The 23,671-nt window shown below is 39.0% G+C and overlaps 1 protein-coding gene across 11 annotated transcripts in view; it reads left to right on the forward strand.

Moving 5' to 3' along the window:
* Positions 1–23,671, forward strand: part of ZMYM4 (zinc finger MYM-type containing 4) — a 165,916-nt gene that overhangs the window by 14,721 nt on the left and 127,524 nt on the right. For 4 of the 11 annotated variants that reach the window (XM_059134850.1, XM_059134848.1, XM_059134856.1 and 1 more), the window contains exon 2: positions 13,587–13,648. The exons of the other annotated variants lie outside the window; for them this stretch is intronic. The gene's annotated coding sequence lies outside the window, so the exon portion shown is untranslated. The remainder of the gene's footprint in view (positions 1–13,586; positions 13,649–23,671) is intronic. 11 annotated transcript variants of the gene reach the window in all.

Here is a 23,671-nt window from a genome sequence, read left to right on the forward strand (position 1 = left end):
GTAATTCACTGTATTAATAGAATGAAAAAAACTCTCACATGATCATCTCAGTTGATGTAGGAAAAAACATTTGAAAAACTTCATCAGACTTTATTTAATAAATTAGGAATAGAAGGTAACTTCCTCAACATGATAAAAGCTATATTTGAAAAATTGTAATTAACATCATATTGATGGTGAAAGACTGCAAGGCTTTCCCCTTAGATCAGGATGCCCTGTTTTGGTACTTCTAGTCAATGTATTTGAAGTTTAGCCAGAGCAGTTAGGCAAGTTAGAAATGACATCCAAATTAGAAAGAAAGAAGTAAAAGTATCTCTTACTGCAGATGACATGATTATGTATATAGAAAACCTTAAAAATCCACCAACATCCCCCATCGCTGCAGACCCTGTGAGAGGTGGTAAGTTCAGCAGAGTTCTGGATTTAAAAAATCTCACGAAAATCAGTGTATTTCCACACATTAGCAATGAAATCCTGAGAGGAAATCAAGAAAATTATTTCATTTATATAAGCATCAAAAATTAAAATACTTAGTTTTCTGTATTCTTTTGATTTAACTCAGTGGTCCTTGAAAGTTTATTACCTTTTGGTCAAAAAGGATGGGCCTAGGCTTATGCTTTTGTTACTATCTCAGACTTGGAATTAACTCCCAAGAAGCCTTGGGTACCTTTCAGTAGTAGGAAGTGGTAGTTACAGAGTATAGTCTGAACTGAGATATGCTTTTTGAAATTAGAGGGGTTTTTTGAGACTGTTATTGCTTGTGTTTTTAATACTTCTTCCTCAACTCACATCTGGTTTTTCCTTCTGTTTCCCCACTGAAATTGTCTTTAACATCACTGAAATGACCTAATAATTACCAAGTCTAATGGATGCTTTTCAGAGCTTTTATTTGATTTCTCTTAGACATCTGACCCTATTGCCTGTTCCTCCTTGAAACTTCTCCCTTGTTTATAAAGATGGCATTCTCATGGTTCTTCTCTTGAATTGCTTCTTTTCGGTCATCTTTGACTCTTTTTGCATGCCCATTAAGTGTTGTTTCCTTGGCCTGTGTTTTTCTTGGGTAATCTCCTACAGTTGCTTTTAAACTATCCATTAAATACATCGTGATTTCCTTTCTGCTTTGCTTCTTTTTTTGTGTGTCTAAAATTCAAAATCTGTATTGCCAGATGTGTTTAGTTACTGTCTTCTAGTCATCCATGTTAGAAACTTCTGAGTCATCTTGCTTCTTCTCTTTCCCTTATCAATACGTTTTTTTTTTTTTTAAAGATTTTATTTATTTATTTGACAGAGAGAGATCACAAGTAGGCAGAGAGGCAGGCAGAGAGAGAGGGAGGGAGGAGCAGGCTCCCTGCTGAGCAGAGAGCCCAATGTGGGGCTCCATCCCAGGACCCTGGGATCATGACCCGAGCCAAAGGCAGAGGCCTTAACCCACTGAGCCACCCAGGTGCCCCTCAATACAGTTTTAATTGGTGAATCTTACTGAGATTACCTCAGATATGATTACGATTTTATTTCTACTAACACCAGCCTAATTATGGTACTCGTTTTGTTTGCTTCATCTTAACTTTTCTTGCCTTTATTTATTTATATTTTATTGCCTTTATTTATTTATTTGACAGAGAGAGAGAGATCATAAGTAGGCAGAGAGGCAGGCAGAGAGAGGAAGAAGCAGAGAGCCTGATGCGGGGCCTGATCCCTGGACCCTGAGATCACTACCTGAGCCAAAGGCAGAGGCTTAAGCCACTGAGCCACCCAGATGCCCCTTTCCTTGCCTTTAAAACTCTTCCCCCCACTATCTGTGTTGTTTCCTCTCCCATTCATTCTGTATACTGGAGACTGATTTATTCTCAGAAATGAAAATCTGTTCATCAATATGGTAACAATTTGGCTCCCTTAATAATTATTCAATTTGCTAAGATAGGTGCTATTCAGATTCTCTTCCTGTGGCAAGAAGCAGGCTGCATTAGGGCTCTGACTCTTCTCTTAGAAATATACTTTTCAAAAGAAAAAAGAAAAAAAAGAAATGTATTTTCCCTTCATGGGAGAGGTTTTTTCTAATTGTCTCTGCTGTTGTCATGCTAGCTTGGTTGGTATGGGTCCTCCTTGGCCCAGCAGCCAGAATGTAGAGATAGAATCTTTGCTTAATTCCACCCAGCACAGTTGAGACCAGGCTGTGACTTTTTAAAAGATTTTTTAAGCAATCTTCACATCCAGTGTGCTGCTTGAATTTACAACCCTGAGGTCAAGGGTTACACTCTACTAAATGACCAATTCAGGTGCCCCCCGAGGTTGTAACTTTTAAACAAGACTTTATTAAAAATTGAGTATAGTGGGAGGGAATTACAAAACCAACACAGTAGTCCACCCCCACCCGAAATCTGTGGTTTTGCTTTCTGTGGTTTTAGTTACCCACAGTCAACCGCGGTCCATCCAGAAGCACACGATCCTCCCTATTGTCGGGAGGTCAGTAGTAGCTTAACATTGTATTGCAGTGCCTGGTTGTTCACCTCATTTCATCTCATCACATAGGCATTTTATCATTTCATGTCAACACAAGAAGAGTGAATACTATATTTTGAGAGAGTAACCAATTTACTTAACTTTTATTACATTGTAGTGCTGTAATTGTTCTGTTCCTGGTGTTAGTCTCTTCCTGTGCCTAATTTATACATTCAGCTTTATCACATTTATGTGTAGTTGGTCCTTGAACAACAGTGGGGTTGGGGCATCTGTCCCCCCACAGTAAAAAAGCTGCCTATTAGTTTTTAAAAAATAAATAAATTATTTTTAAAAGACTTTATTTATTTGACAGAGAGTAGGGAGAGAGCGAGAGAATGCACAGGGAGGGGGAATAGCACAGGGAGAGGGAGAAGGAGGCTCCCTACTGAGCAGGGAGCCCAATGTAGGACTCAGTCCCAGGATCCCAAGATCATGACCTGAGTCAAAGGCAGATGCTTAACCAACTGAGCCACCCAGGTACCCCTTATTTAAGTAATCTCTACACCCAGTGTGGGGCTTGAACTCACAGCCCCAAGATCAAGAGTCTCATACTCTTCTGACTGAACCAGCCAGGCACCCCTGCCTCTAACTTTTGACTCCCCTGAAACTTAATCGCTAACACCCTACTATTGACTGGAAGCCTTAGTGATAACATAAATAGTTGATTAACACATACTTTGTCTGTTGTATGTATTACATATTATACTGTTAACAAGTATAAGCAAATTAGAGGAAAGAAAATGTATGTGTATATATACATACATATATATGTATGTGTGTGTGTGTGTATATATATATATATATATATATATATTTTTTTTTTTTTTCCCCTATTTTGAAAGAGGTAGAGAGAGAGGCTATGGGAAGGGGGTTGAAGGTAGGGGAGAGGGACAGAGGGAGAAGGAGAGAATCTTAAACAGGCTCCATGCCCAGTGTGCCACTCTGATCCTGATGCAGTCTCCATCTCACGACCCTGAGATCATGACCTGAGCAGAAATCAAGAGGCAGACACTTAACTGACTGAGCCACCCAGGCACCCCAAAAAGAAAATAATTTTTAGAAAATCATAAGGTAGAGAAAATGCATTTGCAGTACTGTACTGTATTTATTGAAAAAACTGTGTTAAGTGGACCTGTGCAGTTCATACCCATGTTGCTCAAGGGTCAGCTGTACTACCTTTAATAATTAGCTATTCCAAATTTTTTTTTTAAGATTTTATTTATTTCTTTGACAGAGATCACAAGTAGGCAGAGAGGCAGGCAGAGAGAGAGGAGAAGCAGGCTCCCTAACAAGCAGAGGGCCTGTTTCAGGGCTTGATCCCAGGACTCTGGGATCATGACCTGAGCCGAAGGCAGAGGCTTTAACCCACTGAGCCACCCAGGTGCCCTGAGCTATTTCCAAAAAACTTTGGAGGCGCCTGGGTGTCTTAGTGGGTTAGGGTCTCTGCCTTCGGCTCAGGTCATGGTCCCGGGTCCTGGGATCGAGCCCTGCTCCTCAGGGAGCCTCCTTCCTCCCCTCTCTCTGCCTGCCTCTCTGCCTAGTTGTGGTTTCTCTCTGTCAGATAAATAATAAAAAAATAAAAAAACAAAAACGAAAACTTTGAACACCAAAAATTAAAAAAAAAGGAAAGAAAGAAAAAAACCCCTTTACTCTGGAGAAGGAATTAATATAATTAAGGACCATGGTACAGGAAAATACAGATATGGTAACTTTAATGTTGTGATTGATCAGAGAATATAATTATGTTCTATTATCACATAGAACAAATATTACTGCATCTGTGAAGAAAGAGCGTATTATAGCACTGTCTAAAAGTAGTTTCAGATGTGAATCTTGAGTAGGAGACACTGAGTAATGTAGTGAACATTGTCTTCAGTAACATTTTCTTTTTAACAGAAGAAAGTCTCAATTTCTCTTCTATAAGTTTCTGTATGAACATTATTTCTTTTGGGTAAATAATTAGTGGGATTGCTGAGTAATAAAAGTTTTCTTTATGTTGTGTTTTGAGTTATTTTATATATTTTGGATATAAATCTTTTATTAGATATGTGTTTTGCAAATATTTTCTCCTAGTCTGTGGCTCATCTTCATTTTTTTTTTTTTTAAAGATTTTATTTAGTTATTTGACAGAGAGAGTTCACAGTAGACAGAGAGGCAGGCAGAGAGAGAGAGAGGGAAGCAGGCTCCCTGCTGAGCAGAGATCCCAATGCGGGACTCGATCCCAGAATCCTGAGATCATGACCTGAGCCGAAGGCAGCGGCTTAACCCACTGAGCCACCCAGGCGCCCTCATCTTCATTTTCTTAACATTGTTTTTCAAAGAGCAGAAATTGAGATTGAGGCTGGTGAACACATACACGTATACAGACATGGATTTAATTTTGTGGGAATCAGCAGATAGATAATAGGAGACCCAGGAGAATTTTCGTTTTTAATTAGCAATATGCTTCAGAATCCCCTGAGGGAATTCTATCCCTGCTCCTTTACAATACACAAATGTCTAGTCCCTATCTGTCCCAGACCTTCTGAAATAGATTAAGAGGAGAATTGCGAAGTAGGAACCACTATCATAGTGGTTCATAGTACAGAGTAGATGTACTATCATAGTACATTTTGGCCTTAGTTCTTACCATTAACATGGTTTTTGTTTCCTTACAGATAAAATAGAAATAAAGATCTATGTAACTTAGTAGGTTTCAGGAGGTTAGTGCACAAGAAATACTAGCATACACTGGGAGGTGTTTTCTGGAGGCAAAGGGGAGAGATTGAGTAGTGTCATGGAAGCCTTGGAAGTCATTGTTGGGAAGTGAATGTTAACATTACTTTTTTCTTGCCTTCTATTCTGTGTGACACTTGAATTATTTAAGAAGCAAATGTTTGGGGCGCCTGGGTGGCTCAGTGGGTTAAGCCGCTGCCTTCGGCTCAGGTCATGATCTCAGGGTCCTGGGATCGAGTCCCGCATCGGGCTCTCTGCTCAGCAGGGAGCCTGCTTCCTCCTCTCTCTGCCTGCCTCTCTGCCTACTTGTGATCTCTCTCTATCAAATAAATAAATAAAATCTTTAAAAAAAAAAAAAAAAGAAGCAAATGTTTGCTCCAAGTATTCCTTTCATTCAACTCTTTTGTTCCCATGAAATTGACTATGATGTTTTCTTTTCTTGAATTCCATTATATCATAGTAACTTTCTTGCTTTTCTATACGATCTTCATATGATTTTTCATAGAGTTTAGGTCAGAGTTGAATTATTTCTCTAGAGATAGTTATAGAAAATAGGCATGCTTAGTCCTTCAGTTTTTCTTCATGTTTGATGCCTTAATATATAAGTAGTTATTTTCCTCACTATAATTTTTATATATGGAAAGTAAATTTTAAGACGCAATATCTGATCATTACCAACAAGGAAAAAAGGGTGTTGTATCCAGTAACAAAGGAAGATTTGTTTTATTTGTTTAATTGTCATTTGTTGGAAGAAAAGAATACAGAGAGGCCCCAAAATAGTTATTTTGAGTTGTTATAAGTGATATTATATAGAAAAAAAGCTGCTTGTTTTATATGAGGAGTACAGCTGTGCATTTAAGAGGTTTCTAGGGATTATTACTTTTTTAAAACCTTTGTTACAGAAACTTGAAATGTAGAGCAAATAGTTCAACTAATGGTTATATATTCATCATTCATCTTCTTTAATAGTCAACTTTCTGCCTTTTATTTATTCCTCTCACATATCTTTCCCTATAATTTTTTTTAAAGATTTTATTTATTTATTTGACAGACAGAGATCACAAGTAGGCAAAGAAGCAGGTAGAGAGAGAGGAGGAAGCAGGCTCCCCGCTGAGCAGAGAGCCCGTTGTGGGGCTCCATCCCAGGATGCTGGGATCATGACCTGAGCCGAAGGCGAGGCTTTAACCCACTGAGCCACCCAGGCGCCCCCCTATAATTTAAAGCAGATTGTAGACATACTTCATTTCACCTGTTTTATATCTCTAACAAATGCAGTCTCTTTTTTTTTTTTTTTAAAGATTTTTATTTATTTATTTGACAGAGAGAGATCACAAGTAGGCAGAGAGAGAGGAGGAAGCAGACTCCCTGCTGAGCAGAGAGCCCGATGCGGGACTCGATCCCAGGACCCTGAGATCATGACCTGAGCCGAAGGCAGCGGCTTAACCCACTGAGCCACCCAGGTGCCCCAATGCAGTCTCTTTTTAAAAAAAATCATACCCTTATCACACTGAACAAAATCAACATGATTCCTTAGTGCCACCTAATATTTGTACAGCTTTCTTGTTTCACAAGGTTAGAAGCTAAAACAAGGTTTGTGGCTTGTTATGTCTTTTTAAGCCTCTTTAAATCAGTAAATCTCCCCATTTAAAAAACTGCCATTTATTTTTAAAAGACATTGGATGATTTGTTTTGTAGCATTTCCCACATCCTGGGGTTTGCTGCTGCTTTTCTAGTGTCATTGAACATGTTCTTCTATTCTTCATGTTTCCTGTAATTTGTAGAAGTGTGATTAGATTCAGGTTCAAATTTTTTTTTTTTTTAAGGAATTCTCCATAGGGGGTGCTGTGTTCTTCCCATGATGCCACTTGTGGAACTATCACGTTTGTCCTTGTTCAGGTGATGAAAGCTTAATCCATATATTTAAAAGTTCCTCTTCAGTTTTTTTTTTTTTTTTTAAGATTTATTTATTTATTTCAGAGAGGCAGATAGAGTGTGCAAGAGTGCAAGTGAGCGGGGGAGGGGGCAGAGGAAGAGGGAGAGAATCTTTTTTTTTTTTTTTTTTAAAGATTTTATTTATTTATTTTAGATAGAGCACAAGGAGGGGGAACAACAGAGGGAGAGGGAGAAGCAGGCTCCCTGCTGAGCAGAGAGCCCAATGTGGGACTTGATTCCAGGATGCTGGGATTCTGACCTGAGGTGAAGGCAGAGGCTTAACCCACTGAGCCACCCAGGCGCCCCTGAAAGAGAATCTTAAGCAGACTCCATGGTAAGTATGAAGGATGATGTGGGGTACCATTTCATTCCTGAGATCAGGACCTGAGCAGAAACCAAGAGTCAGACCTGAGTCAGGGGAGGGAGTTATTCCCTCCCCTTCAGTTTTTGACCTGAATGGTTTTAGCTTTCATTGATAGTTATTTCTTTTCAAAAAATTTTATTTATTTATTTATTTACTTTTAAAGATATTTATTTATTTGACAGACCGAGATCACAAGCAGGCAGAGAGGCAGGCAGAGAGAGAAGGGGGGAAGCAGGCTCTTTTCTGAGCAGAGAGCTGGATGTGGGGCTCCATCCCAGGACCCTGGGATCTTGACCTGAGCCAAAGGCAGAGGCCTTAACCCACTGAGCCACCCAGGCACCCTTCTCTTTTTTTAAAGATTATATTCCTGGGGCGCCTGGGTGGCTCAATGGATTAAGCTGCTGCCTTTGGCTCAGGTTATGATCTCAGGGTCCTGGGATCGAGCCCCGCATTGGGCTCTCTGCTCGTTGGGGAGCCTGCTTCCCCCTCTCTCTCTGCCTGACTCTCTGCCTACTTGTGATCTCTGTCTGTCAAATAAATAACTAAAATCTTAAAAAAAAAAAAAAGATTATATTCCTTAAGTAACCTCTAAGTCCAATGTGGGGCTTGAACCCACAACCCTGAGATCAAGAGTTGCATGCTTCACCTGGTGAACCAGCCAGCCATCCTGATAATTATTTCTTGGTTCAGTCTTTTTTTTTAAGGAATTATAAAATGATGGTTTCTTAGATCTTTTCTTTCTCCCATGTCTGTTAGTTATGATTATTTTGTAGAGCACTTTCTCTTATCAACAAACATTTGGTTTCTTTATTACCTTGAATATGTTAATATATGACAAACACAAGATAAAAAAGACGAGATAAAGACAAGATAAATGCTTGATTCTTTTGTCATTTTTAAGAATGAGTTGAAGACTTAGCATCCTCCATAAATAACCATTGAGGGTTGTTTTTTGGAGTAAGGGGAATAAGTGATTTATAATGACAAATCATTATAAATAGATTTGTATATTTATTGTATGTTAGTCTATTATGCCATGTTTGGTGGGTAAAAGCCTCTTTAGGTTAGCTCTGGAGTCATTTTGCCATGACTCCCCAGTAGTCTTTGATAACTTCTTGTTTTCTGGTGCAGAATGAATCAGTCTCATCTGTATAATTCCTATTCCAGACCTGAAGTACGTCATTTTCCCCAGGAGGTCTGGCTCCTTTTAGTGGGAAATGGTATTTAGAGACCCTGACACTTAACCACTTTTTAAAGTTGTATCATCTTAAATTTTAGATTTAGAAGGGTTCTTTGAAATTTCTACCCAGTGTAGGAGTCTGTGTCCTCTTAAGTATTTTTCATGTTCATAATTAGATTCATTTGGAAACCATTTAAAAAGGTTAAATGACCATGTTGAATATCATCTCTACTTACTTAGAAATCTAAAATGAAATGAAACTAATAAAAGTTAAAAATAAAAGGATGCCAATGTGTCAAATTTGCAAGTGCAGCAAAAATGATAATTTATTTTTTTTAAATTTTTTTTTTTAGATTTTATTTATTTGTCAGAGAGAGGAAGAGAGATCGAGCACAGGCAGACAGAATGGCAGGCAGAGGCAGAGGGAGAAGCAGGCTTTCTGCTGAGCAAGGAGCCCGATGTGGGACTCAATCCCAGGACACTAGGATCATGACCTGAGCCGAAGGCAGCTGCCCAACCAACTGAGCCACCCAGGCGTCCCAAAAATGATAATTTTAATACGAAAACAAAGCTATTCATGGCAAAAGTAATTAACTTTTTAATTTGTTAAAAATTAACTTTTTTTTTAAAGATTTTACTTATTTATTTGACAGAGAGAGATCACAAGTGGGCAGAGAGGTAGGCAGAGAGAGAGGGGAAGAAGCAAGCTCCCTGCTGAGCAGAGAGCCCAATGCGGGACTCGATCCCAGGACCCTGAGATAATGACCTGAGCCGAAGGCAGTGGCTTTACCCACTGAGCCACCCAAGTGCCCCAAAAAGTAACTTTTTAAAGTCAGAAATTTCTGACTTTGTTTGTAGGAGCTATAATTTTTACACCGAGGCTGTAACTGCCACAAATCATTATGTGTCAAAAAATCTTGTATTGGCAGATATAAAACAATAGTTTTAACAGTTTAGAGGAACTGAAGTTCATTTGAATTTGGTACACTTCTAGAGAAACATGACCATCTTTTACATTTTCATGGAACATTTATAGAATTTAATCATAGTTGGTACATAATTCATACTTCCAGAAAAAAAAATGCAGATTTTAAAACCTTAAAATTTAGAGACTGCATTCTTTGATCACTATGCAATAAAGCTGAAGTGAATAAAGTCAATTAAAGCAGTCCAGCCATTTGGAAATTTTAGAACTTGTAAGTAATTTGGGGGTTAAACAAGTTGGAGCTGATTTCAGTTACAAAACTGTTGAGAATGTAACAGTATGTCAGTTACCCCTCAATAATCATAGTAAAAGGGGCGCCTGGGTGGCTCAGTGGGTTAAAGCCTCTGCCTTCGGCTCAGGTTATGATCCCAGGGTCCTGCGATCGAGCCCCATATCGGGCTCTCTGATCCATTGAGAGCCTGCTTCTTCCTCTCTCTCTGCCTGCCTCCCTGCCTGCTTGTGATCTCTGTCTGTCAAATAAATAAATAAAAATCTTAAAGAAAAAAAAAAAAAGAAATGACAGGGGCACCTGGGTGTCTCAGTCTTTGAGCGTCTGCCTGTTGGCTTAGGTCATGATCCCAGGGTTCTGGGATCAAGCCCTGTATCAGGCTCCCTGCTAAGTGGGAGGCCTGCTTCTCCTTCTCCCACTCTCCCTGCTTATGTTCCCTCTCTCACTGTCTGTCAAATAAATAAATAAAAAAAATTTTTTTTTAAATGGGAATTGGGCGCCTCGGTGGCTCAGTGGGTTGGTTAAGCCTCTTCCTTCAGTTCGGGTCATGATCTCAGGGTCCTGTTATTGAGCCCCACATTGGGCTCTCTGTTTGGCAGAGAGCCTGCTTCCCCCTCTCTCTGCCTGCCTCTCTGCCTACTTGTGATCTCTCTCTCTCTGTCAAATAAATAAATTTTTTTAAAAAGATTTTGTATATTTATTTATTTATTCCACAGACAGAGATCACAAGTAGGCAGACAGAGATCACAAGTAGGCAGAGAGGCAGGCAGAGAGAGAGGAGGAAGCAGGCTCCCTGCCGAGCAGAGAGCCTGATGTGGGGCTCGATTCCAGGACCCTGGGATCATGACCTGAGCTGAAGGCAGAGGCTTTAACCCACTGAGCCACCCAGGCGCTCCTCAAATAAATAAAATCTTTAATGAAAATGGGAATTAATGTCAGAGAACAGCCCAAGTTTATAATTATTCTTTGTACCATTGAGTAACAGCCCATTTTCATGTTTTAACAATATTTGCCAAAATAGAAAAGATCTTATTATATAAAGGTGCTAATAAGGACTTTGATATATTTAGTATTCATTTTCTATTAATAAAGTCTCTTTATAAAGCTAAGGATAGAGGGTCTTTCACATAATAAACATGTTGGAATCCAGCAGCCATTGAAATTTAGGAAGGATGCCTGCTATTACCACAGTTATTTATTACTCTTCTGGAAGTTATAGAGTAGTATAGTTAGATGAAGAAAAGAAACAAGAGGTATCAATCTTGGAAGGCTGGAGAACAAAATTATGATTATTTTCTGGTGATACATTTATTTGTCTGGAAATCTCAAGAGTATCAGTAGAAAATATTTTAGGGCTAAGAAGTAAAAATTCAAAAATGAAAGCAATCTGGAGGAAAAGAAGAAAAATATACTAGGATTATAATGGGAATAGTAAAATATCTAGTTATAATATTAAAATATTTTAAAAAATCCTATAAAATTTAATGACTTTGTAAGTAGTTGGAAAATAAAGATTGATTCACAAAGTAATAAAAAACTGAATTCTTGGGATAAACCTGAAATATATGAGACTTGACAAGAGTTTGCCTAAGGACAAGGTAATTAATAATAATAATAATTACAACAACAACTAATCTTTATGAGTATTGTTTTAAGTACATGTTTTAACTCAGTCCAGAAAATGACCTTATAATATAGTGTTAATGCCTGAGGACAACAGAGAGGTAAAGTGCCTTGTCGAAGTTACATAGGTGCTAGAATAAAGAATAATGGGATTGGAACCCACTCAGGCCATGTGAGTCCAAACTCCAAAGAGTCTGTAACCCTTATGCTTTGACGGCTCTTGAAAAAAAAAAAAGTGATACACCTTATTCCTGGATGGGAAAGTCCAATATAATAAAAATATATGTCCCATAAGATTAATATTATATTCATCAGTAACCCAATAGGATTTTCTTTTTCTTTTTCTTTTTGATGGTGAGGATGGTAGACTTTGAGAAAATTGATGAAGTTCATTAGGAATTATAACTATGTGAAAGATAGCTAGTACAGTTTTGAATTAGAAGAATAATGGGAGAGTAGAGGAGTAGGGGAATGGTGGGTACTTTGTTATACAGAATCTTGAATATAATGCTGCTATACTAAATTATTAAAAATAAAGAGATTCATGGCTGTATATAAGAATATAGTTATAAAAGTTATTCTTTACAAATTGTGTTTGGACAGTTTGCTGGTCATTTGGGCAAAAAATAAAGTTAGATCTTTTCCTCCAGATACCAAAACAAATTTATAGGGATTGAATATATAGATGTAAGAAAATGAAACTATTCACCAAAGAATGGGGTGCCTAGGTGACTGCCTTCAGCTTGAGTTATGATCCCAGTGTCCTGGAAACAAGCCTACATCAGCCTCCCTCCTCAGTAGGGAGCCTGCTTCCCTCTCCCTCTGCCTGCTGCTCCCCCTGCTGTGCTCTCTCTTTCTCTCAAATAAGTAAAATCTTCAAAACCAAGAACAAAAAAACAAAAAACTGTTGCCCAAAGGAAATACGGGTAAATACAACAAACATCTTGATACAGGGAATACCATTTTGAGCATGAACCAAAAAAAGATAATTCAAAAGAACAGTAGATTTGCTTACATTGAAAATGTCACATTTTTAAATAGCAAAACTATTTGAAATATCTGATGATCAGAATTGACTTTATGGAAGAATGGGGGTACTGGGCAGATAAAAGCAGATAACCACTTAAGGAGTCATCTTAGAATTCCTTAGGGCTTCACATTCCTAATTTCCATCCAGTCACATTCATGCTTCCATTCAAAAAATGAGTGTCTGTTATGTACAAGGAACCATTGTAGGAACTGAGGATACAGTAATTAATAAAATGGAGAACATTTCTTACAGAGTTTATGTTCTGTTGATGGAAGAGAGACCTGTTTAATCAAATAATGAATATAGAGCATTTAAAATGGAACACTACTGTAGAGAAACATAAAACAGAAAAAGAATATACTGTGCTATGGTGGAAGGGGCATTGCCATTTTAAATAGGGGCATTTAAGCAAAAATCGGAAGGAAATGAAAAAGCCAGCTATGTTAGTATCTCTAAGAGTAGGAAAATTACAGGTAGACGGAACAATAAGGGTAAATGTTATGATGCAGGTGAATGCTGTGTATATTTTATGAACAGCAAAGATAGCTGAAGCTAGGTGATAGTAGTAGGAGATGAGATCATCTAAATATGGAGGGGCTTTTAAGCTGTTGTAGTAACTGTAATATACATTGTTGGATGTTTCACAGCATCCCTGGCCTCTACCCTCTAGTTGTCAGTACAGCTCCCCAGTTGTGATAACCAAAAATGCCTCCAGATATCGCCACATTTTCTAGATCTGGGGAGCAAAATGCCCGTGCTTGAAAACCACTGTTCAACCTTATGGCTGTAGTCCCTTTGGGAAGTTTTGGAGAAAGATTTATGGTGTGTACTTGTGGTAATGGTACAGAGCCCTCCTTCAGGTGGACTCAGTTTATCCTTGATCACAAGAGGCTATGGGTCTGTGAATTGACCCAGGTCTGGAAACTGGGCAGATGTCTGACTTTTACTGTGATGATTCAAGTCAGTTTTGGGCCACCAGATTTAGACATTTTCTGTCTAGATTAAACTGCCCATCTATTTCATTCCTAGGAACATCGTGATCAATTAGCCACTGCCAAAGATCCCTGCGGGCCAAAGCATTCTGATTACCGGTACGTCCCTGCTGCCCTTATCTTTGGAGTTAAGTGTTGCCACTTGGCCTCTGCTACTTTGGGATCCCCTCACCCTCAGTGAAATCAGGGAGCCCATCTCAGTGGTGACATTCCCTGCAGTCATAACTGACTTAAAAAGAGCAGTCACATAGCTTTCTAATATGTGGTACTTACCTCACTAATTACAGTGTCTTCTGGGCCTTCTCATGGAATGCAGTTGGGTAGCAAGTGTATAGATAGCAGAGGATAAATCCACTTCAGTATTCCTGTCTCCCTAAGCCTTTGGATTTCTTCTTCCACGTAATGCTGGTAAAACTTCAATATCTTAACCTTATTAAATATTCATTGTCAGTGTTAGAATAATTTTGATTTGCATTTCCTTACTGATTATAGCAGTATTGTTGAGTATGTTTCAGTCAACAAGCCAACTTCAACTGCACAAGTTATCACATCAACTTCAGAATCTGTAGAAGCTCACTCATATTAATGGATTCTAACCCCCTTGGTCTAACACCCGTATCAGCATCTATTTTCAGACCCAGGTTTTCTCCTTTATATATTAACACAATTTGGGCATTTTTTTTTAGTGTGTAAGCTGTTTTCTCTTGGTCCTGTGTGTCCCTGTTCCTCTATAACATGCTGAGATTTGAACCTACTTTTGGGTCTAGTGTCCGCAAGGTTGATTGTAGTTGGTCTTGAGAATGAGCTTCCTCCTTCAAGTCATTTGCTGAACATATGATCACAGGACTTTGAAGCAAAGGAAAGTGTCTCTTTAGATACAAAAGGGTAGGTTAGTGCCAGATTTGAAATTGAAAATTTTGCATTTGATTTTCAGCAGTGTCAACCTGTGGTTATAAGAATGAAGAGATTTTTTTGGAGATTTTTAAAATACTGCATGAACGTGGTGTTTTTCAGACTGTGATTAAATCTGATAGTTAATGGACTTGAACTTATTTTTCTGTGTGCTTGTTCAAGAGCACACAGAGAATACATCTCCTGTAACAGACCTTGTAGTTATCACTGTTGCCTTAACAGTCAAGTACAACAGCCACTTGGGGTCCCAAGGCACTTACTTCATTTGGTACTGCATCACAATCAACCACAGTTGATAGCTTGATGAATTGCGATGCCACTGCATGCCAGGGATTGCTAACATCCTATTTCCTGTGTAAGCCAGAGGGCACAACCAAGCCAGTTTCCATATCTCATCTTTGTAGGTCTGTTTTCTGTGACCACTACCAGTATCAGTTCTATGTCAGTCAGAGGTCAGAAACCACACCGTAATTTGAACAGGGAAAGTTTAGTATAAAGAATTACAGGGGTGCCTGGGTGGCTTAGTGGATTAAAGCCTCTGACTTTAGCTTGGGTCATGATTCCAGGATCCTGGAATCGAGCCCTGCATTGGGCTCTCTGTTGGGCAGGGAGCCTGCTTCCCTCTCTCTCTCTGCCTGCCTCCTTGCCTACTTGTGATCTCTGCCTGTCAAATAAATAAAAAAAAAAAAAATCTTAAAAAAAAAAAAAGAATTATTAACCTGTAGCAGAGAATTAACCCTAAGGGGGAAAGAGAACTTTAAAGTGTGCACAATAGCAGGTAGGGGGAGCAGTCACTGCCTCTGGGGCTGAGGCCCAGTAGCAGGGATAGAACAAATTTGGAAGATGCTCCATTTTCTACTTTCAGAGCTAGAGATTCAGATCATGTTGGAGAGGTTGTGTTACGCTGGATGATGGAGAAGTTGGACATGTGCGGATTTTTGCTGTCAAGCAGGAAACCCCCTTTTGGGGTGCTGAGAATAGAGTCACTAGGCAGTCTTTTTCTGAACCTGGCTAAGAAGCCAGCTGGAACACTTTTCTGGGAAGCGTCTGGCCTTTTGGAGTGTTGCTGAAACTTGCTGGGCAGCTGCTGTCAGGGGTGCTGACAGAATTTTCTGGGAAACTACCTGTAGGGTTGTATATGTGTCACTGAGACTTGATGGGAAGTTGGTGCCTGGGGAGAGGGCCATTGTGTGTTTTGCATACCACTGTCCTCCACTGGAACTAGCAGGTTAGAACACACTAAAGGGAAGAGTATCCACTTCTATCTGGAGTGTTCCTCCAATGCCATCTGCTGACAAAGGTTAACATTTTGTCAGCAGGCAGAGAACAAATGTTTACAGGTACCAGCTTCATTATTGCAAAGCAGAGTAGAGAGAAGTAGATTTGGAGTTGGAGGCAATATATTTATAATTGGTACATTCAGGTATTTACATTTCTAGTACCTTCATTCTTTTGGGTAGACCCTAATTTCCATATGTTATCCTCCGCCCGGCCCCGACAAATACACCTTTAATATTTCTTTCTGGGCTGGTTTGTTGATGAAGAATTCTTCCATCTGAAGAATGTACAGCTGAAAAATCCTTTATTTTGCCTTTAAAAAAACAAAATAGATGTAGAAAACACATAAACTTACTGTTTTACCCATTTTAAGTGTATAGTTTAGTGATAACATTTTTGTAATGTTGTGACAAAATATACTTTTCTTATAAAATTAAACACTATGCCCATTAAACGATAATCCATATTATCACCTACCCTTTTCTTATAAAATTAAACACTTTTCTTGTAAAATTAAACATTATGCCCATTAAACGATAATCCATATTATCACCTACCCCCAATCTTTGGCCACTACCATTGTACTTTCTGTCTCTATTTCGTTTAGTATAATGTCCTCAAGTTGCATCCATGTTGTACGATGTTAGTGTTTTTATCATGAAAAAAGGTGTTATATTTTGTCACATGCTTTTTCTGTATCAGTTGTGAGACAGTCATGTATTTTCTTTCTCCTTCATTCTGTTAATGTGTATTGTGTTGATTCATTTTCGTGTGTTGAACCATCCTTGCATTCTAGGAATAAATTCTGTTTGATCATGGGGTATAAGTTTGAGAAAGATGGGTAATTTTCTTTAAATGTTTTTTAGCTCTGGTGACGCTATCAAGTCTAGGACTTTTCTTTTTCACAGAGTTTTGTTTACTGATTCAGTCTTACTAGTTATAGGTCTATTTGGGATTTCTATTTCTTCATTATCTTTTTATTTATTTAAGTTTTTATCTTTTTGAGAGAGAATGAGAGTGAGCATGAGCACGGGGAGGGGGAGAGAGGGAGAGGGACAGGCAGAATCCCTGCTGAATGCAGAGCCCATGAGGGGCTTGATACCACAACCCTGAGATCATGACTTGAGCCGAAATCAGATGCTTAAGTGACTCAGCCACCCAGGAGCCCCTCTTTCTTCATAATTAAGTTTTGGTAGATTTTGTGTTTCTAGGAAATTGTCTATTTCATTTAGGTTATCCAATTTGGTGGTGTAAAATTATTCATAGTACTCTGTTATAGATTTCTGTAGAACCAGTAATGTCTCCACTTTCATTTTTTAATTTTAGTAATTTGAGTGTTTTCTTCTTTTTTCTTAGTCTCTATAGCTAAAGTTTTATCAGTTTTGTTGATATTTCAAAATATCAGCTTTTGGTTCTTTTATTTTTTCTTTGTTCTTTTTCTGTTCTCTATTTTTATAATTTCTGTTCCAGTCTTTTTTATTTATGATAGGTACGAGTTTATAACTATAAATTTTTCCCTTAGCATTGCTTTTGCTGCATCCCATAAGTTATGTTATGTTGTATTTTTGCTTTCAGTTGTCTAAAGTATTTTCTAATTTCCTTTGTGATTTCTTTTTTGGTTCTTTGCTTGCTTAAGAGTGTGTTGTATGAATTTGTGAATTTTCGTATTTTACTTCTCTATTTATTTATTTTTAAATACTTTATTTATATATTTGATAGAGATGAAGCAAGAGAGGGAACACAAGCAAGGGGAGTGGGAGAGGGAGAAGTAGGGAGCTTGATGTGGGGTTTAATCCGAGGACCCTGGGATCATGACCTAAGCTGAAGGCAGGTGCTTAATGACTGACACACCCAGTTGCCCCCCATTTTACTTCTATTACTGATTTTTAAATTCATCATTTTGTGGTTGGGGAGGATATTTTGTATGGTATCTGTGTTTTTAAGACTGAGACTTTTTTTTCTTTTTAAATATTTATTTTAGAGAGAGGGGGAGGGAGTGAGCATGAGTGGGATGCGGAGAGCGAATCTGGAGCAGATTCCTTACTGAGCACAGAGCCCAATTTAGGGCTGAATCCCATGACCCTGAGATTATGACCTGAGCTCAAACTAAGAGTTGGACGTGTAACCGACTGTGCAACCAAGGCACCCCAGTCCGTGACCTAACAACTAACATACGGTCTGTCCTGGAAAATACCCCATGTGCACTTGAAAGGAATGTATATGCTGATATCGTTGGGTAGAGTATTTTGTATATGTTTGTTAGGTCTAGTTGGTTTATTGTGTTGTTAAATTCTTCATTTTCTTATCTATCTCCTGTATGGTGGTTCTATTCAGTATTGAGAGTGGGGTATTGAAGTATCTAATAATTATTGTAGAACTATTTCTGCTGTAAATTTTGCCAGTTTTAGCTTAATATATTTTGATAGTTTGTCATTAGGTACATAAATGTTTATATTTGCTATATCTTGCTCTATCAGACTGTTGTATTCATGTATGTCACTTGCAACCTTTTAGATTCAGGCTGTTTTATACAATGTTAGTGTAGCCACTCCTGCTCTCTTTTGGTTACTCTTTGCATGGAATATCTTACCCTGTCTTTTACTTTTATCCTGTCTATCTTTATTTTTTATTTTTATTTTTTTAAGGATTTTATTTGTTTATTTGACAGAGATCACAAGTAGGCAGAGAGACAGGCAGAGAGAGAGGGGGAAGCAGGCTCCCTGGTGAGCAGAGGGCCCAATATGAGAGAGCCCCACATTGGGCTCTCTGCTTAGCGGGGAGCCTGTTTCCCTCTCATTCTCTGCCTGCCTCTCTGCCTACTTGTGATCTTAGTCAAATAAATAAAACTCTAAAAAAAAAATAAAGTGATTCTCTTGAAGACAGCATATATATATATCATATATATATATATGATATATATATTTTTTTAAGATTTTATTTATTTAGTTGTCAGAGAGTGAGCACAAACAGAGAGAGCAGGAGGCAGAGAGAGAGAAGCAGGCTCCCTACTAAGCAGGAACCCGATATGAGACACCATCCCAGGACCCTGAGATTGAGCCGCCTGGGCATCCCTGAATTGTATCTTTTTATTAATTTTTATTAATTCTGCTGCTCCGTTTTTTGATTGGGGAGTTTAAGACATTTAAAGTAAATACTGATAAGGTAGAGACTTCTGTCATTTTGCTAATTACTTTTTATGTGTTTTATAACTTTTTTGTTCCTTATTTTGTGTATTACTTTTTTTTTTTTAAAGATTTTATTTATTTATTTGACAGACAGAGTTCACAAGTGGGCAGAGAAGCAGACAGAGAGAGAGGAGGCAGGCTCCCTGGCGAGCAGACAACCCGATGTGGGGCTCGATCCCAGACCCCGGGATCATGACCTGAGCAGAAGGCAGAGGCCTTAACCCACTGAGCCACCCAGGCGCCCCTACTTTTTTTTTTTAAGATTTTATTTATTTATTTGAGGGAGAATGAGTGAGAGAGAGCATGAGAGAGAGGGTCAGAGGGAGAAGCACACTCCCCAAGGAGCTGGGAGCCCGATGTGGGACTCGATCCTGGAAGTCCCAGATCATGACCTGAGCCGAAGGCAGTTGCTCAACCAACTGAGCCACGCAGGCGCCCCGTGTATTACTTTTTTGTGTTAATATTTTTTGTAGTGAAATATTTAAACTCTTTTCTCGTTTAATTATTATTATTGAATAATAATATTCAATTATATATTATTATATAATATATAATATTATATATAATATATATATATTATTCTGTATATTCTAGAGCTGTATTCTTTGTGGTTACCCTGGGGATTGCATTTAACATCCAAAAGTTAGAACACTAAATTGAATTTATACCAGCTTAATGTCAATAACGGAGTACCTGCTTTTTTATAACTCCAACCCCCATCTCTTTGGTTATGATATTACAGACTTAAATCTTTATACATTGTATGCCCCAAAACAGGAGGTAGGCGTTTTAAAAATTGCATTAGTGTCTTAAATCCTGTAGAAAACAACATTTGGAATAACAAAACAAAGTTAGACTAATAAGAGCTTTTTATTTATTTATTTAAAAAAATTTTTATTTATTTATTTGACAGAGAGATCACAAGTAGGCAGAGAGGCAGGCAGAGAGAGAGAGGAAGGGAAGCAGGCTCCCTGCTGAGCAGAGAGCCCGATGCAGGACTCGATCCCAGGACCCTGAGATCATGACCTGAGCTGAAGGCAGAGGCTCAGCCCACTGAGCCACCCAGGCGCTCCTATTTTTTTATTTTTTTGGAAAGCTTTCATTTATTACAGAGCATAAGAACCAGAGGTGGGGGAAAAGGCAGGGGAAGTGGCAGAGCTGAGAGGCAGACTCCCCACTGAGCAAGGAGCCTGAGATCATGATCTGAGCTGCAGGTAGACGCTTAACCAACTGAGCCACACTGGTGTCCCAGTACAGTTTTATAATTGCCGTGAATTTACCTTTATTGAGAGCCTCATTTCCTCATGTGGCTTTGAATTACTGTTTACTGTCTTTTCATTTCACACTGCTGGACACCCTTGAGCATTCTTGTTTATCTGAGAATGTCTTCATTTCTCCCTAACTTTTGAGGGACAGTTTTGCCAGACATAGGAATCTTGTTTGACTGTTATTTCTTCTTCTTCTAATTTTATTTTTTTAAGATTTTATTTATTTATTTTAGAGAGAGCGATAGCAAGAGTGAGGGTGAGCACAAGCAGGGGGTAGGGATGGAGAGAGGGTGAAGCAGGGAGCCTGATATGGGGCTCGTTCCCAGGACTTTGGGATCATGACCAGAGCCGAAGGCAGACACTTAACAGACTAAGCCACGCAGGTGCCCCTGACTATTTCTTCTTTTAGCACTTTGAATATATTAACTCACTGGGTTCTGTCTTCCAACATTTCTGATGAGAAACCTGCACATATACTTTTTGAGGATCCATTGTATGTGAATCATTGTTTCCTTGCTACTTTCAAGATTCTTTGCAGCTCTTCAAAGTGTCTCTATATAATTTCTTCGAATTTGTCTTATGAGAGACTTGTTGAGCTTTGTGGATATTTATATTCATGTCTTCAGTCAATTTAATGAGTTAATCAATGTCTTTAAGTTTCCAGTTTATTATTTTTCAAAATATTCTCCCTGCCCCTTTCTCTCTCTCTCTCTTCTCCTTCTGGGACTCCATGGTGTGTATGTTAGTCTGCTTGTTGGTGTCCCTTAGGTACATAACTCTGTTCATTTTGTTCTGTCATTTTTCTTTTTGTTTCTTAAACTTGGTAATTTTCATTGTCCTGTCTTCATGTTTGCTGATTATTTCTTCTGCCTGCTCTTATCTGTCTTTAAATCTCGCTAGTGAGTTTTTCATTTTATTTACTGTACTTTTCATCACCAGAATTTGTTTGGTTTCCTTATAGGTTTTTTAGTTTATTGATATTTCTACTTTGCTTTATTAGTATTATTTTAAAAATCTATATTACATCTTTTGCATCAGAGTGTAAAGAATTAACATTTTATTTTATCCACTTGACAGAGAGAGAGTACACACAAGCAGGGAGAGTGGTAGAGGGAGAGGGAGAAGCAGGCTCCCTGCTCAGTCTCCCAACATGGGGTTTGATTACAGGACTCCAGATCATGACCTGAGCCGAAGTCAAATGCTTAACTGACTGAGCCACTCAGATGCCCCTCTGCTGTGTTTTATACATTGTTTTCTTCACTTTCTCTATATTTTCCTTTATTTATTTTTAAGATTTTATTTATTTATTTGACAGAGACAGACACAGAAAGAGAGGGAACAGAAGCAGGTGAGTGGGAGAGGGAGAATCATGCTTCCCACTGAGCAGGGAGCCCGACATGGGGCTCGATCCCAGGACCCTGGGATCACATCCTGAGAGAAGTCAGATGCTTAACGGCTGAGCCACCCAGGCACCCCTTCCTTTACTTCTTTGAGCATCTTTTTTTTTAAGATTTTATTTACTTATTTGACAGAGAGAGATCACAAATAAGCAGAGAGGCAAGCAGCGAGAGGAGGAAGCAGGCTCCTGGCTGAGCAGAGAGCCTGATGTGGGGCTCGATCCCAGGACCCTGGGATCATGACCTGAGCTGAAGGCAGAGGCATTAACCCACTGAGCCACCCCGTTGCCCCTTCTTTGAGCATTTTTTTAAAAAAAATTTTATTTTTATTTATTTATTTTTTAAAAGATTTTATTTATTTATTTGTCAGAGAGTGCGAGAGCGAGCACAGGCAGACAGAGTGGCAGGCAGAGTCAGAGGGAGAAGCAGGCTCCCTGCGGAGCAAGGAGCCCGATGTGGGACTCGATCCCAGGACACTGGGATCATGACCTGAGCTGAAGGCAGCTGCTTAACCAACTGAGCCACCTAGGCGTCCCTCTTTGAGCATTTTTAAGACAGTTACTCTGATGTCTTTGTTTAGTAGGCCTATCATCAGGTCTTTTTCAGGAACATTTCCTGTTAGTTTATATTTTTCCTTTGTATGGGCTGTGTTTTCCTCTTATTTGTGATTTTTGCTGTTGTTGAAACTGGACATTTCAGTCTAGGAATATGGTAATTCTGAAAATGAGAATCTCCCCTTCTTCAGAATTTTAAAAAATATTTTGTTTTTTTTGATTGTTGTAGACTGTCTTTGTGGTTACAAACAACCTGAGGTGTCAGTTTAAGTTCTTCTCAGCTCTTTTCTCAGTCATTGCTTTTCCCTAGATACGGGTGGTAAGTTTCTTACTTCTTCTATATGTGCAGTTGCTTTTGAATGTCGTACTCTTTTTAATGTTTGGCTTTCAAAGGGGACAAAAGAAAAAAAAGGAAGGGAGGAGTAGGGTACTGAGCAGAAGGGAAGAGACCTGTAGTTATGGGGGATTGGTGCAACAAGAATGGCTGTATGCTTCTTTCGCTTCATTTCTGTGATTGGAAGCAGCGATGAGGAATTAGGGCACAGATGCCCAATACTTGGAGGACGTGGTCCTTTTTTCCCACCCTAGCTCTCATAAGCTGCTTCTGGAAGGTATGTTCACCTGCCTGCCCTGTAGTTGGAGATTGAGGATAGGTAGATGCTACCCTTCTAAAAGCTGAAATTGACCCCAAAGTTTCCTTCCAAACCTACCTGCTGGAAGTTGCAAACCTTTTTTTTTTTTTTTTTAAGATTTTATTTATTTATTTGGCAGACAGAGATCACAAGTAGGCAGAGAGGCAGGTGGCGGGAGAGGGAAGCAGGCTCTCCGCTGAGCAGGAAGCCTGATGCTGAGCAGAGAGCCCGATGCAGGGCTTGATCTCAGGACACAGAGATCATGACCTGAGCCAAAGGCAGAGGCTTAACCCACTGAGCCACCCAGGCGCCCCTGGAAGTTGCAAATTTTCAGTGGACTCTAGAGTTCCAGAAGCAGTTACGTCAGACAGATTATGCCTGTGTAATTGTTGTCTAGGTGGGGAGACAGAATCCTGGTGCTTCCTTACTCTTCCATCTTTTCAGAATCTCAAAGATGACCTTTGAACAGCATGGGTTTGAACTTCATGGGTCCACTTACACTCAGATTTCCTTTTAATTTTTAAAAAAGATTTTATTGATTTAGTTTTGGGAGAGAGAGAGTGAATGCCAGTGCCTGAGTTGGGGTGAGGGGCAGAGGGAGAAGCAGATACCCATGAAGTGGGGAACCTGATGCGGACTTGATCCCAAGACCCTGGGATCATGACGTGAGTCACTTAACCGACTGAGGCACTCAGGTGCCCTATACTCAGATTTTATCTGATAAATACCGTACATACAGTATAATATTGTAAATGTAATTCTTCTTTCTCATTTTCTTAATAATGTTTTCTTTTATCTAGCTTACTTCACAGTAAGAATATAGTATATAATACCTATACAAAATACGTATTAATGGACTGTTAATGTTTTCTGTAGGGCTTGCAGTACAGTCAGCT

Source organism: Mustela lutreola, chromosome 10 (assembly GCF_030435805.1).
Source record: "Mustela lutreola isolate mMusLut2 chromosome 10, mMusLut2.pri, whole genome shotgun sequence".
NCBI classification, from domain to species: Eukaryota; Metazoa; Chordata; class Mammalia; order Carnivora; family Mustelidae; genus Mustela; species Mustela lutreola.